The sequence below is a fragment of the Chelonoidis abingdonii genome, chromosome 25 (assembly GCF_003597395.2).
Source record: "Chelonoidis abingdonii isolate Lonesome George chromosome 25, CheloAbing_2.0, whole genome shotgun sequence".
In the NCBI taxonomy this organism is placed as follows: Eukaryota; Metazoa; Chordata; order Testudines; family Testudinidae; genus Chelonoidis; species Chelonoidis abingdonii.
Window position 1 is genome coordinate 18,802,596 of NC_133793.1, and position 16,207 is coordinate 18,818,802.

At 44.4% G+C, this 16,207-nt stretch overlaps 1 pseudogene; it reads right to left on the reverse strand.

Moving 5' to 3' along the window:
• Positions 1 to 12,375: 12,375 nt before the first annotated feature.
• On the reverse strand, positions 12,376 to 13,409 carry LOC116833360 (olfactory receptor 6N1-like; annotated as a pseudogene).
• Between the last annotated feature and the right edge of the window lie 2,798 nt (positions 13,410 to 16,207).

Consider the following 16,207-nt stretch of genomic DNA (forward strand, 5'->3'; position numbering starts at 1 on the left):
CGAGACCCAGCAGAACAGTACCGGCAATTTGCTACAACTGATAGACAGAGAAATGATCTTATCTGTCATATCATATCCCATCTGGTGACATATCAGAGTGCAACACTTATGCTTAAATCCTGTATTTCACTTCTGACAATCAGAATCATGCCATGTCTTATGAGTCAAAAATCAATAAATATATCAACTGAAATCTTGGACTGGGATTTCCAATGTGGTGTAGTATCTGTAGGCACTGATCTTCTGTTAGAATTAATGAAAATAAATCATAGAATATGAGGGTTGGAAGGGACCTCAGGAGGTTATATAGTCCAACTGCCTGCTCAAAGCAGAACCAGTCCTCAACTTTTTTTTTTGCCCTAGAACCAGACATGGCCCACTCAAGAAGTGAGCTCATAACCCTGAGCTTAGCGAGCCAATGCTCAGACCACTGAGCTATCCCTCCTCCTGTAGACTGAATAATATATCCTAGTATATTTAGCCTTCAGGAGATGTAGAAAAGGAACAATTCTCACCCCCTCACAAGAGATCAGTTTGTTATCATTTATGAAGTTGTGTAAATTCTCCCTTAGTTCCTGTTATGGTGATGTGGTGAGGGAATGACAATCCGTCTTCTGTTTCCTGACATTATCTATGCAGCAGTAATAAAATACAGCTCTTTGGGGGTTGGGTCTTAGGAAGAGGCAGAACCAGGTTGATGTGCAACCCTAACAGGGGAGTGACCATCCTCACTCCATAATAAATGTGAGATGATAATAGAGGAGCAAGAAAGGCACTGGGATGGTGGTGGGAAGATGCTGTCCCTGAACTTGGAGTCTAAAAACAATCTGGCATGTGTGATCCAGGCTAGTAACACTCGATCACCACTTACCACCCCACTGAAAAGTCATGGAAGATGAGACACATTCAAGAAGACTGGAAAAGGGCAAATATAGTGCACGTCTATAAAAAGGGAAAAAAGGACATCCTGGGGAATTACAGACCAGTCAGCTTAACTTCTGTACCCAGAACTATAATGGAGCAAATAATTAAGCAATATATTTGCAAACACCTAGAAGATAATGAGGTGATAAGTAACAGTCAGCATGGATTAGTCAAGAACAAATTGAGTCAAACCAACCTGATAGCTTTCTTTGACAGAGTAACAAGCCTTTTTGATGGGGGGAAGTCATAGAAGTGGTATATCTTGACTTTAGTAAGGCTTTTGATACTGTCTCACATGACCTTCTCATAAACAACCTAGGGAAATACAACCTAGATGGAGCTACTATGAGGTGGGTGCATAGCTGATTGGAAAACTTTTCCCAGTTTTCCTACTCTCTTCCCAGAGAGTAGTTATCAGTGGTTCACAATCAAGCTGGAAGGGCGTAATGAGTGGGGTCCTGCAGGGATCAGTTCTGGGTCTGGCTCTGTTCAATATCTTCATCAATGATTTAGATAATGGGACAGAGAGTAAGCTTATAAAGTTTACTGTTTATAAAGTTTATAAAGTTGTGTAGCTCAAAAGCATCTCTCGTTCACACCCAAAAGGTGGCCCAATAAAAGATATTACCTCACCCACCTTGTCCCTCTAATATTCACAAATCAAAGTCATGCCTCCGTTTAGAAGGGTGGTATAGAAATGCAGTCAGAAAGACAGTGCTCACCTGTAACTACAAGACAACCGAAGCTTGAAGTGATGAGCTCTTGTTTCTCAGGGTTTGGCAGCGAGGCGTTCTTGATGCTCCTCCTTCTGCAGAAACTGGGAGAAGGTAGAATGGGGAACTTCTATTTTCCCTGCCCTTTACTCCAAGAACAAGGGGAACTTACACCAAAATTATAAGGTGGGTGTAGTGGGGTGGCTGCCCCATTCCCGCCCTGAAGGGGTTAAAAGCTGTCCTGGAGAGGGCTGCGCCTAGGTAAAAGGGATTAAGAACAGCTGGGGAAGCTGAGTGAGTAGCTGACCACATCTGTGGCCAGCTCAATCAGGGCCCAACTGGTCCTTATAAGAGGGATGTGAGCCAGAAGCAAAACACCTACTCTCGCTAGCTTCTTGAGAGAGAAGGACCTGGCTGCCTGGGAGCTGAGAAGGGCACCTGTGGTGGAGCAGTGCTGGGGAAGGGCAGAGGAAGCTGGGGAACTCCAGCCAGGTAAAACCCAGGCTGCAGGCCTTGCTAAAAGGCAGGGGTGGCTCCAGGCCCCAGCACGCCAACTGTGTGTGCTTGGGGCGGCAAGCCGCGGGGGCTGCTCTGCCAGCACCACAAGGGCGGCAGGCAGGCTGCCCTTGGCGGCTTGCCTGCGGAGGGTCTGCTGGTCCCGCGGCTTCGGTGGACCTTCCACAGGCACGCCACCGAGGGCAGCCTCCCTGCCATGCTTGGGGGGCAAAAACCCTAGAGCCGCCCCTGCTAAAAGGGCTAAATAGGTACCGGGGCTGCAGAGAGGCAGCTCAGAGATAGGCAGAGGCAGCAGGTCCTAACCCCCTTGCCGATGATGAGTGGTTTACAGAATGCAGTCTGCCCAGGGAGTGGGGGATACAAAATGACTGGCAGTAGCCACTGAGGCAAGGTGAGGATGCGGGGTGGGGGCTCCTTTGAGAGGGGTAACTCAGAGTGTGAGGGCACTACCATGGGGCAGCAACCCCAGATAAAGGGGCACCGAGGTCCGAGAGAGATACGGGGGCTAGCGGAAGGCGAGACACCTGCCTGCAGAGGGCACTCAAGGCTGGAAGAGCTAATTTCCGAGACAACCAGCCGGAGGCACCATGTTGGTGAGTCATTGCCCCCCAAACACATAGTGGGCAACTTAAACTTAAAATCTATAAAGTGAAATACTTGTTCACTCCAATTGTAATTAAACTGTGGAACTCACATGGATGCTGGCAGATCAAGTTCTAGCTCATGCCAAGGTGCCCCATGTTTCAGCAAGACACTAAACAGATACAAAGGTGGAATCGGTCTGGCTCACTTGTGGGTTAATATTAATAAAATAGTACTAGAATTATAAAAAAGTGTTTAATGTTTGGACTCTGAGTGCTTGTCAGTTGCTGCCTGCATTAATCTCCCCTGTAATGTCTGTTCCATCTTGTAATTTAATATTTGAGTGGTTGTAGTGAGCTTCTGTGAGTATGAATCACCACACGGGAGAGGGTTGTGAATGAGTGTGAAGAGTTGCTCTTCCACAGAACTTAGGTTTCCTTTTTCAGGAGAGGCTTATCAATACCAGTTAGGGTGACCAGATAGCAAGTGTGAAAATCAGTACAGGAGATGTGCGGGCAGGGGGTTAATAGACACCTGTATAAGACAAAGCCCCAAATATTGGGATGGTCCCCATAAAATTGGAACATCTGGTAACCCTAATACTGGGTGGGCTATAGGTGGATATTGCAAAGGGAAACTCCCTACAAGTGGATTGAGAAACAATCAACAAAAGGACTAGAGATTTATTGTTCTGCTCTCCTCCCTATGAAGATGAGTCATGGAAGTGGATTGAGTTTGCAGTTCAGAGCAGATGGCAGGAGGGGGAGAAAAACCCCAAACGAAAGGAACTAGGGATCTCTATGCTGATTAGACGCTTGGGGCAGGATGTTTCTAGACATTAGCAAGAGATTCCCAGCTGCTTAGCCTGGGTTAGTCCTAAAAGTCAAATACATCTTGATGCTGAGAGAAGCCTGATTACCTTTTGAAACCTGAGACTGTGACTGATGCATGGGTCTGTTTGCTTGCTTTAACCTTGTAAATAACTCTCCTTTTCTTTTCCTGTTTAATAAAACTTCCTATACAGTAGTTCACTATAGAATTGGCTCCAAGCATTATCTGTGGTGTGAGACCTAAAGTGCAATTGACCTTGGGGAAATCAGGTGTAACCTTAATATTGCTGTGATCCTTGGCGTAAGGGGTCGTTTATCACAGATACACTCACCTGGGTGGCAGGACAGAGCGGTGCAGCCAAGGGAAATTTCTGGGGTGACTCTCTCAAGGCTTTTAAAGTGCCTGAGGAGTTTGCACTCAGTGCAGTTGGTTGGTGAAATCTAAGTTTCGACTTGACAACCAATGAGGGCTTTGTGCCCTGCTTTGTAACTGTCTGTCCTGAGTTTGCCACTCACATTCGTGCATCCCCATTGAGAGCATTACACTCCCTGCCACAGAAAGTCATTGATATGAAAGACTTAACTAGATTCCAGATGAGATTAGATGTTCCTGATAGCCATATAAATATCCAGAGTTATCATAATAATGGCAACAATAGAGATTGGCTTAAGCCCCAAACCATGAGGTTTAATAACCATTCCAAAACTATTATAGACCAACACTACACATGTGAGGGGAGACTATCTTAGAACTGCTATTGCAGTGTTCTTACATTTGCCTCTGAAACACCTAGTACTGCCTGCTCTCGGAGAGCGATACAGGCCAGGATGGCTCTTGAGTCTGATCTAAACTGATCTAAACTGGCAATTCCTATATTACTACAGAGAAACCTCAAATTCCAGTCAGTTCAATAATCTGCACTTTTGATATTTCAGCCTCTGACAGGCTGTTCCCTGAAAAAAACAGCTGACCTGGCACAGATTACTTCATAACACTTTTTGGTGAAGATCGATACAAAAATCATTTGAGAGGAGGTTGTCAAACTGTCTGTAGGATTGCAACATTAATTCTAATAGGAGATTAGGACACCCAGTTCCTAGGTGGCTTCAAAATCTCAACCATAGCACCTAAGCTATGCCTATATCTTGTTTATTCCCTGGGTTCAGCTGACTCATGGCTTCTCTTGCAACCTGCCAGACTCAGATACAGTAAAACAGTTTATTTTTAACTAAAATCATTTATTTTTCAAATTTCCTCTCATCATCCTAATTTCATTCTTACACTTTACCCACTTAACAACCCATTTTATTATTTCTTTTTATCAGTTTCACTTAGTTTTGATTTTCATTATTCTACTCCAGGCTTCACCTGTCTCTCTCTCTCCAACCAAAGTTGGTCCAGTAAAAGATATCACCCCCATCTACCTTGTGTCTCTAATATCCTGGGACCCAAGACGGCTACAACAACACTGCTAACAATATTCACAAAGCACATTCATGCCCCTGTTTGGATGGTGGTGTCGAAACACAATCAGGCAGAGGGTGCTCACCTGTAACCACAGGATAGCTCAAGTTTTGAGTGATGACCTCTTATTTCTCAGGGGTTTGGTGGCCAGGACTCAGTTTCTTCCAGTGACATACTTGGATTTCATCATTCAGTAGAAACTGGATCTGCTCAGCAAAGACACCTTGTCAAGGTTTTTTACCCCACTTTGAACTTTAGCGTTCAAAAAGTGGGGACCTGCATGATCACTTTTAAGCTTAATTCCTAGCTTAGATCTGATAACGCTGCCACCAGCCAAAAATATAGTATTTGGCACACTTCCTGTTCCCTCCCAAACCTTCCCTGGAGAACCCAAGACCCAAACCCCTTGGGTCTTAAAAAAAGGAGAAATTAGCCTTCCGCTTCTTTTTCCCCCCAGACTTTCCCCTCCCTGCGATCAGTGTAGCCTCCCTGGGTTACCCTGAGAGGCTACACTGATCCAAACTCCTTGGATCTTAAAACAAAGAGGAATTAACCTTTCCCTCCACCAATCCCTGGTGAGTTCAGACTCAGTCTCTTGGATTTTAAAACAGGGAAAAAATCAATCAGGTTCTTAAAAAGAAAGCTTTTAATTAAAGAAAGAAAAGGCAAAAATTAACTGTAAAATCAGGATGGAAAATTACAGTGTATTCAGATTCATATAGACTAAAGGGACCTTCCCCCTCAGCCTTAGATTCAAAGTTACAGCAAACAGAGTTAAAAATCCTTCCAGCAAAAGGAAAAGCGTTCACAAGTTGAAAGAAAACAAACATAAGACTAATCCACCTTTCCTGGCTATACTTACAATTTTGAAACATGAAAGACTGATTCAGAAAGATTGGAGAGTCTGTTTGTACATCTGGTCCCTCTTTTTCCCAAGAGCGAACAACGAACAAAACAAACAACACAAACAAAGACTTCCCTTCACCAAGATTTGAAAGTATCTTGTCCCCCCATTGGTCCTCTGATCAGGTGTCTTCCAGGTTTACTGAGCTTCTTAACCCTTTACAGATAAAAGAGACCTTAACCCTTAACTGTTTGTTTATGACACACCTGCATTTACCTGACTGGACAAGCAACTGCTGCGATCTGTCTTAGAACATTGATGAGCTGGTGCATGTGATCTACCTTTGGAAAATGGGCTTCCCCTTCGATTTAATAAGTGTAAATGCTCTCACATATTTGTATTCTTTCTTCAAGCTTTTCAATATGGTCCCACTTCAACCATTCTCCCACTTGGTTCATTTTGTGCCTCCAAAGCTTTGTCGCTAACAATGCCCAGCGTGACATGCAATTATACAACTCCCATTGTGCATCATTTTTTTGTAAGGATTCTTTGAAGAAAATATTTTAGACCATCGTGCAGACATGTGGACTCATCCCTGTGGCACCTCCTGCTGCTCTCTCAGGGAATTAGCTCTTTTACCAGCCAGGAGTGCCCTCTGCAGGCCGGTGATTCACCTGTTTTCTGGCCCCGTGTCCCTCCCTGGATCCCTGTGCCCCTTTAACTGGGGTGCTCCCCTCTGGCAGTACCCCCACAGTTCTGGGTCTCCCTCTCCCAGGGGAACCCCCAACCCACTATCCTCACCTTGCCTAAGTATCAGGCTACTGCCAGTCATCGTCTAACGCCCACGCCCTGGGGCACACTGCAGTATCAGCCACTCATCACTGGTAAGGGTGAGTTTGGACCTGCTGCCTTGACCTACCCCTGGGCTGCCCCCTGCAACCCCCAGTACCTGTTGGCCTTGTGCTAGCCCGCAGCCTGGGGCTTTCTAGGCTGGAGTTCCCAGCCCTGCTCCACTCAGGTACCGTATCTCTAGCTCCTTGCAGCCAGGCCCATCTCCCTCTATAGGCAGAGGGAGACTGACCCTTCTGGCTTCCCTGGCCTTTTTAGAAGGCCCTGTTGCTCAATTTGGTGCATGGCCCCAGCTGCAGCCATTTCCCCCAATCAGCCAGCGTTTTACCTTGCCCAGCCCAAGCCCTCTGCAGGGCTTTTCCAACCCCTTTCAGGTTGGAGTGGGTGGTCACTCCACTACACATGGACAAACACCAGCTTACATTTGTGGGAGATGCCTGTCCAAGGTGATGGCCAGTTATAACGTACTTGCAGTGCCCCTTTATTAGTATTCAAGAGATGATACCATCTAATGGGCACTTTTGAAACTAGCTGCCTAGATCTCACGCCTACAACATGCTGTCACCTACTGGTCATGTTACAGTATAACTTACCCATTATTGTATTGCCTACTGAAATCTTGATCATCAGCCAGTATTTCTGACACCCCTTCTCATTTCCTCTACTCTGCTGCCATCTAGTGTAGATTTTTCAGAATGACAGCCTGTTGCTATCCTTTCCTCTATGGATTCTTCTTGCTGTCGCTGACTCTTAACCGTTCTTGACCCTCATGTCACCCGGTAGCCATTATTTAGTATAACTGAAAGCCCATAACTCACTCCATACCATCTGCTACTAGGCGCAGCTCATTACGCAGCACAGTGCTCTCTGCTCAACTGTCTTCTGACAGTGCCCTGTGCCATGGGCTAGGGACACTATCCCTGCCCATCCTGGATAATATCCATTGATGGACCTATCCTCCATTAACCTATCCTTGGGTCTGGACAGTCCTGTGCTCTGACTTGTGAGTCTACCTCTTTCTTTGCCCAACCTCCCCACCTCCAAGGGCCCAGTGAACCTGCAGCTACTGCTTTGCTGGAGTTGGTCACAGCAGGGCGTAGCCAAGATCAGAGCTATGGAGCTGTTCCTGGTAACGTGTCCAGGGCTCACTGCTGGGCCTAGCGGATTGCACCCAGCCTATGTGAGTGCAATGGAGGTGGCTGCTTTGCGTAGGCGAGAGAGAGAGCTCGGGCCACTGGGCCTGATGTAAGATGTGAGGCCTGAACCATAGTCAGCAAAGTCCAGCCATGCCTGAACCTAAGTCAGGCCATGTATTACAGCAGATGCTTACAAGTTCACTGTCCAATACATGACCCAGGCAAAGATATTTCACTCTTAAGAAGCAACAGACATTGGGTATGTGTGTGAACACACTCCAGGCGATTAGCCCAGGCACATCCTGACCTAACACCAGATAAGAGGGTTTGACAGAAGTGATGCATAGGGATGAATAGGGATGTTTTGCCCGAGACACCTGAAGCAAGGTACAAGGGAAGGTAACAAGAAGATGTCATGAAACACGTGAGGTGGGACGTAAGTTGTTTGTCTCATTCTATAAATGTCGTAGTACCTCAATTTAACCCTTTGTGTGGTCCAGAGGACAGCAGAAATTCCCACTGCTGACTGAGCTGCTCCTTGGCACGGGGCACACGTGTGTTAGTGTATCTGTAACCACAGAACCAGGATGCTAGAACTCTGCCTTGAGGACACTAAACCTGGCTGAGTGCCTTTGTCACCAAACCGTGCCTGTGGTCTTTCTTGCTGGGTAGTACTATCGAGGTCTGCTGAACCATCTGTCTGCCCAGGCCTGGGACAGCATACGGAGAGAGCAAGGCAAACCACTGTCGCTGACCACCAGTTTTGCAAGAGGGCTATGTGCAAGGTGGCACAATTACAGGGGGTGGCAGATTTCCCAGGAAATCCCCACCTATGCTGCCCCAGGAGTTACTTTTATTGTCCAAACATTTATTTTGACAAAATGGCTTTTTATGGATAATAAAAAAATTAGGTTAAAAATTGGTCTCCTTCATCATTGGTGCCCTGTAAAATACTCCATGAATGGTACCACAGTTTATGGGCCACCTCCCTCCCGATCTTGCTCCACTTAGAATGGACAACAGTGACCTAAGCCTGGCTGGTATTCGGCGTTGTATCCTTAGGGGCATAAGAAACGATCTGTAGCAACAAATATGATTGATGTCACCCACTATGTTTTGTTTGTATAGACTGTATGAATTGATTACAAGACTTTATTATCTTGCATAGAGAAACCAATGAACAGGGGATATACCCAGGGATTTACTTTCATTGTTAGTGTGATTGTGCCTTACACAACATCAGCTCTGTGCGGTTTCAGATACTGTACACACTCCTCACAGAGGGTGAACATTTAGCCAACACCCTGAGAAAAATCCCATCATACTGTGTGCATTAGGTGCTGAACATGAGAGAGTGACAGCGCTGTCAACATCCTCACTTTCCTGGAAGATGTGATACAGGGGACACAGCGGGGGACCATAAAGAACTATCTCAGTAACTCCATGCAGATCATCATCTTTTCTTTTTCCTTTTCTTTTTCACATTAGTGTAGAGATTTCTAATGGGAGTTTCAACTTAATTTTAAGGGGGGCGATTGCTTAACTCACCTGAGCAAATTTTGAAAACCTCAGGCTAAGTTTTCCTTGGAGCTCTTCACATTTGGTGAAAGCCAAATATTTACTGACTGCTTTGCAGAAGGCTTCCTTGACTTCTCTGTTTCTCAGGCTGTAGATGAGGGGTTTACCGGGGGAGTCAGGATCGTGTAGCAAAGAAACACCACTTTGTTCAGGTCTCTCAGTGTATCATGTTTTGGTAGCAGATACACAATCGTTATGGATCCATAGAAAATGTACCACAATGAGGTGAGAGGAGCAGGTGGAAAAGGCTATTTGTCTCCCAGTGGTGGAAGGGATCTCAGGATGGTGGAGATGATGCCACATGTAAGGATGTCAGGGTTTAGTAGGAATGGAGGCAGGGTGAATATAGAGACTAATATGAAAGCCAGCAATATGACCTTGGTGGTGTCACTGGCAGAGAGTCCATCAGTGGAATGGAATCACATAGAAATGGTCAATTCATGGGCCACAGAATATAACTGTGATAGGAAAGAAAACAAAGATGGCAGCAGCCAAACAACCATTTAAGCAGACGCCACAGCCAACTGGAGCAAAATTTGCTATTCATAAGAGCTTGATAGTGCAAGGGTTTACATATCGCTAAATACCGAGTCATAGACATCACCGCTAGGAGTTAGCATTCTGTAGCTACCAGAGAACCAAAGAAATACAGTTTGTGTATGCAGCCACTGGCTAAGATGGTTCTGTTCAGTAGGAGACTGGCCAGCAACCTGGGCAGGATGTTGAGGTGTAGCAGTCTCCCAGGCAGGACAAGTTGCCCAGGAAGAAAGTAATGGGGGTGTGAAAGTGCTGGTCAGGCAACAATGAGCACCACGATGAGGGGTGTTCAGCCACGGTGTGCCATGTAGATCACTTGGAACATCAGGAAGAGAGGAATTTGCAGGTCAAGGAGATCCCTGAATCCTAGGATGATGAATTCTGTGATGGCCTTTGTTCCCGGTTCTGTCTGCCATGGTTGAGTCCAGAACAATAGAACACCCTGTGCAATGATTGGAAGAACATAGACTTAAATTTTAATCAAGTCCTTGTGAATTAATCCATCACTATTGGAAACTCCCCTGCTTGTCCCTGATTACAGGCTGAAATTTAAAACCTAAATGTAGAATTCAAAGCAAAGTGCCAGAAGTCTCAATTCAGAAAACATTTGTGTCCATAGACACCAGCCCTGTGCCCATGATCAGAGGAAACGCTCTACTGTAAACAGCCCATATCTCTGGTAGCCGAGTACTGATATAGCGGATCAGAATATTCTTATCTACATGATATCCTTCTATGACATCTTAGAGCTTAACAATGATGCTTAAATGCTGTATTTAATTTCTGGCAATGACAACAATCATGCTGTGTCTAGGAGTCAAAATCAAACACTAAAATCTTGGACTGAGTTTTTCTCATGCGGTCTAGAGTTCTTAGTCACCGACCTTCTGTTAGATTTCTTTCTATTTTTACAAATACGTCCTGATATATTCAGCATTTCAGTCCCTGTCAGAAAAAGGAACAATTTTCAACCCCTCACAAGCGATCAGTTCATGCGCATAAATTATGAAGTGGAGTACAATTCTCCCTTAGTTCCTGTGGTGGTGATGGCTCGACGTGGTGTGTGATCTGGCAGTGCCTTTTCGTTTCCGGACGTTCATATGAGTAGTATGATAGCTTCGTTAGATAAGGATGAAACAGGTTGAGTTGCAACCTAACTGGAGAGTTACCCTTCCATGCCAAATGATTAATGGCATTTGGATGAATTAGAATCACAGGAACAAGAAAGGATAGGGGGTGAAGATACTGTCCCTGAACTTGGAGTCTAGAATCAATCTGGCATGTGTGATCCGGGTTAATAAAACTCTATTACCACTTGCCACCCCATTTGGGGTACACTGAGCCAGATCCTCTGCTGATGCAAATCAAGGCAGCTCCACTTTTGTCAGTGGGGCAGATCCCCAACTAAGGACCTGTCACAAGACATGGATCTGACGCTCCATCTCTGTGAAAAGGTGCTATGAGCACTGATTAGCACTGCGGTGGGAAGGAGAGCCCAAAACTGTTAATATTCACTTGAAGAAGAGCTCGGTGTAGCTTGAGAGCTTCTCTCATTCACCAACAGGAGTTGGTCCAATAAAAGATATTATCTCTCCCACCTTGTCCCTCTAATATTCGCAAAGCACATTCATGCCCCTGTTTGCAAAGTGCTATAGAAATGCAGTCAGGAAGACAGTGCTTACCTGAAACCACAGGACAATCCAAGCTTGAAGTGATGGGCTCTTGTTTCTCAAGGCTTGGCTGCCAGGACTCAGGATCCTCAGCAGAGGTTCTTATCTCTCCTCCTTCTGCAGAAACTGGATTTTCTAAGTGAAGAGACCTGCAGTGACCTGAAGGGATGAACAAGTGCATTTTATCTTTGTTTGGGAAAGGAGCTTCCCCTTTGATTTACAAGGTTTAAATGCTCCCTCGTATTTGCATTCTGTCTTAAAGCTTTTTAACATGGTCCCATTTTAACCTTTCTCCCACTTGGTTCATTTTGTGTCTCCAAAGCTTTGTCACCAGTGGTCAACGATACCCAGTGTGACTTGCAATTATACAAGTCCCATTGTACATCATTTTTTAGTCAGAGGTGGCAAATTTCCCAGGCTTACGTCCCGGCATATTTCCAAGGCTTACATCCCCATATATGCTGCACCAGGAGTTAGTATTTTTATTGTCCAAACATTTATTTTGATCAAAAATGGCTTTTTTACAGATATAAATATTGGTTAAAATTTGGTCTCCACTATGCTTAGTGCCTAGTTAAAAACTCCATGATGGGAACCTGATTATGGCCACCTCACTTCCTGGTCCTTCCACTGAGATGCACAGCACTGAGTGCTGAGATTTTCAAAGGGAGTTTTCAACTTAATTTTAATAGGGGCTGATGGCTGAAATCACCCAGGCAGCTTTGAAAACCTCAAGTTACATTATTATGTAGGTGTATCTGCGCATTTTGGTGAAAGCCACATTTACTGACCGCTTTGCAGAAGGCTTCCTTGACCTCTCTGTTTCTCAGGCTGTAAATGAGGGGGTTTACCAGCGGAGTCAGGACAGTGTAGCAAAGAGAAAGCACTTTCTTCAGGTCTTTCAGTGTATCATGTTTTGGTAGCAGATACACAATCATTATGGATCCATAGAAAATTGTCACCACAATGAGGTGAGAGGAGCAGGTGGAAAAGGCCTTTTGTCTCCCAGTGGTGGAAGGGATTCTCAAGATGGTGGAGATGATGCACATGTAGGATGTCAGGGTTAGTAGGAATGGAGGCAGGGTGAATACACAGGCTATTATGAAATCCACCAATATGACCAGGTGGGTGTCACTGCAGGAAAGTTCCATCAGTGGGATGGCATCACAATAGAAATGGTCAATTTCATTTGGACCACAGAATAATAACTGTGATAGGAATGAGACAAAGATAATTACAGCCAAACAACCATTAAAGCATGACCCAGCAGCCAACTGTAGGCAAAACCTGATATTCATAAGAGCTGAATAGTGCAAGGGTTTACATATTGCTAAATACCGATCATAAGACATTGCTGCTAGGAGATAGCATTCTGTACATCCCAGAGAACCACAGAAATACAGTTGTGTGATGCAGTCACTGACTAAGATAGTTTTCTTCCCAGTCAGGAGACTGGCCAGCAACCTGGGCAGGATGGTTGACATGTAGCAGGTCTCCAGGCAGGACAAGTTGCCCAGAAAGAAGTACATGGGGGTGTGAAGGTGTTGGTCAGTCATAATGAGCACCACGATGAGGGTGTTCCCAGCCACAGTTGCCATGTAGATCACTAGGAACATCAGGAAGAGAAGAATTTGCAGGTCAGGGAGATCCCCGAATCCCAGAAGGATGAATTCTTTGATGGCCGTTTGGTTTCCCCAGTCTCTATCTGCTATGGTTTGAGTCCAGGAACAAGAAATCAAGCTGTGCAATTGAATTGGAAGAACATAGAGTTAAAAGTTAGTCAAGTTCATGAATTAATTCCATAAATATTTGGAAACTCTCCTTCCTGTCCTGATTACAGGCTGCAATTTTAAACCTAAATGTAGAGATCAGAGCAAAGTGCCAGAAGTCTCGGTTTATTTCTCAGGGTTTGAGACAAGGCGGGTGAGGTAATACCTTTTATTGGACCAAGTACATTGGTGAGAGACAAGTTTTCAAAGACATAGAGCTCTTCAGGCTTTGGCAGATAGGACTCCGGTTCCACTGTGATTCTTGTCTTTCGTCATTCTGCAGAAACTAGACTTTCTCATTAAAGACACCTACAGTTACCTGAAGGGGTGAATTAGTGAATTCTATGATGGCCGTTTGGTTTCCCTAGTGTCTGTCTGCCATGAGTTGAGTCTAGGAACAATAAATCTTTTCCTAGTTTGAATGGGAAGGACATAGAGTTAATCATATCTCATGAATTAATTCCATAAATATTCAGAAACTCCCTCTGTCTCCTGGGTACATTCTGAAATTTTAAGACTAAATGGAGATTTCAGAGCAAAGTGCCAGGAGTCTCAGTCTGAGGACAGAACATTGCTCTGATGGGGAAAAGGGTGTTTTACATGTATACCAGTGACTACTATAACAACCCGTTTCTCTGGTAGCCAATATGGATAGACAGAGAAATGATCTGATCCGTCATATCATATAACATCTAGTGACATACCAGAGCTTAAAAATGATGCTTAAATGCTGTATTTCACTTCTGACAATGGCCAGAATCATACCATGTCTTAGGAGTCAAAATCAATAAATACATCAACTGAAATCTTGGACTGAGATTTCCAACGTGGTCTAGTGACCGTGGGCACAGATCTTTCTAATAATTAATGGAATAAATCTAACAACATATCCTGGTATATTCAGCCTTTCAGTTCTCTGTAGGAAAAGAAACAATTTTCACCCCCTCACAAGAGATAACTTTATCATAATTTATGAAGTGGAGTAAATTCTCCCTTAGTTCCTGTGATGCTTACATGGTAAGGGACTGGCAATGCCTTTTCTGTTTCCTGACATTAACTATGTAGCAGTAATAAGATACAGCTCTTTGGTTGGTGGGTCTTAGGAAGGGGCAGAACCAGACTGATGTGCAAGTCTAACTTGGGAGTGGCTCTCCCCTCCACAATGAGTGTGAGATGATAATACAGGAACAAGAAAGGCACTGGAGTCGGGGGAAGATGCTGTCCCTGAACTCAGAGTGTAGAAACAATCTGGCATGTGTGATCCAGGCTAGTAAGACTCTATCACAACTCACCACCCCATTGAAAAGTCATGGAAGATTGGAGACATTCCAGAAGACTGGAAAAGGGCAAATATAGTGTACCCATCTATAAAAATGGAAATAAGGACAACCTGGGGAATTACAGACCAGTCAGCTTAATTTCAGTATCTGGAAAAAGATAATGGAGCAAATAATTAAGCAATATATTTGCAAACACCTAAAGATAATGAGGTGATAAGTAACAGTCAGCATGGATTTGTGAAGAACAAATCATGTCAAACCTGCCTGAGAGCTTTCTTTGACAGTGTAAAAAGCCTTGTGGATAGCGGGAAGCAGTAGATGTGGTATATCTTGACTTTAGTCAGGCTTTTGATACTGTATCACATGGCCTTCTCAGAAACAAACGGGAAATACAACCTAGATGGAGCTACTATAAGGTGGGTGCATAACTGATTGGAAAACTGTTCCAGAGAGTAGTTATCAGTGGTTCACAGTCATGCTGGAAGGGCATAATGAGTGGGGTCCTTCAGGAATCAGTTCTGGGTCTGGTTCTGTTCAATATCTTCATCAATGATTTAGATAATGGCATAGAGAGATGCTTATAAAGTCTGTCGGTAATACCAAGCCAGGAGGAGTTATGAGTGCTTTGGAGGATAGGATTAAAATTCAAAATGATCAGAACAAACTGGAGAAATGGTCTGAAGTAAAAAGGATGTCATTCAATCAGGACAAATGCAAAGTACTCCACTTAGGAAGGAACAATCAGTTGCACATATACAAAATGGGAAAAGGCTGCGGAAGGAAGGAGTACTGCAGAAAGGGATCGGGGGATCATAGTGGACCACAAGCTAAATATGAGTCAACAGTGTATCACTGTTGCAAGAAAAGCAAATCTTATTCTGGGATGTTGTAAGCAAGACACAAGAAGTAATTTTTCCACTCTACTCTGTGCTGATTAGGCCTCACCTGTAGTATTGTGTCCAATTCTGTGAGCCACTTTCAGGAAATATGTGGACAAACTGGAGAAAGTCCAGAGAAGAGCAAGAAAAATGATGAAAGTTCTAGAAAACATGACCTACGAGGGAAGATTAAAAAAAATTGGGTTTGTTTAGTCTGGAGAAGAGAAGACTGAGAGGGGACAAAACAGTTTTCAAGTACTTAAAATGTTGTTACAGGGAGGAGGGGAAAAATTGTTCTTCTTAACCTCTGAGGATAGGACAATGAGCAATGGGCTTAAATTGAACCAAAGGCAGTTTAGATTCGATATTAGGAACATCTTCCTAACTATCAGAGTGGTTAAACACTGGAATAAATTGCCCAGGGAGGTTGTGGAATCTCCATCATTGGAGCAGATAGGACAAACACTTCTCAGGGGTTTTCTAGATAATACTTAATTCTGCCTTGAGCGCAGGGGACTGGACTAGATGACCTCTCGAGGTCCCTTCCAGTTCTACAATTCTATGACTGGGGCTCACAGTAAGCTGGATCCTTAGCTGGTGTAAATCAAGGTAGCTTCATTTGTGTCAGTGGGCCAG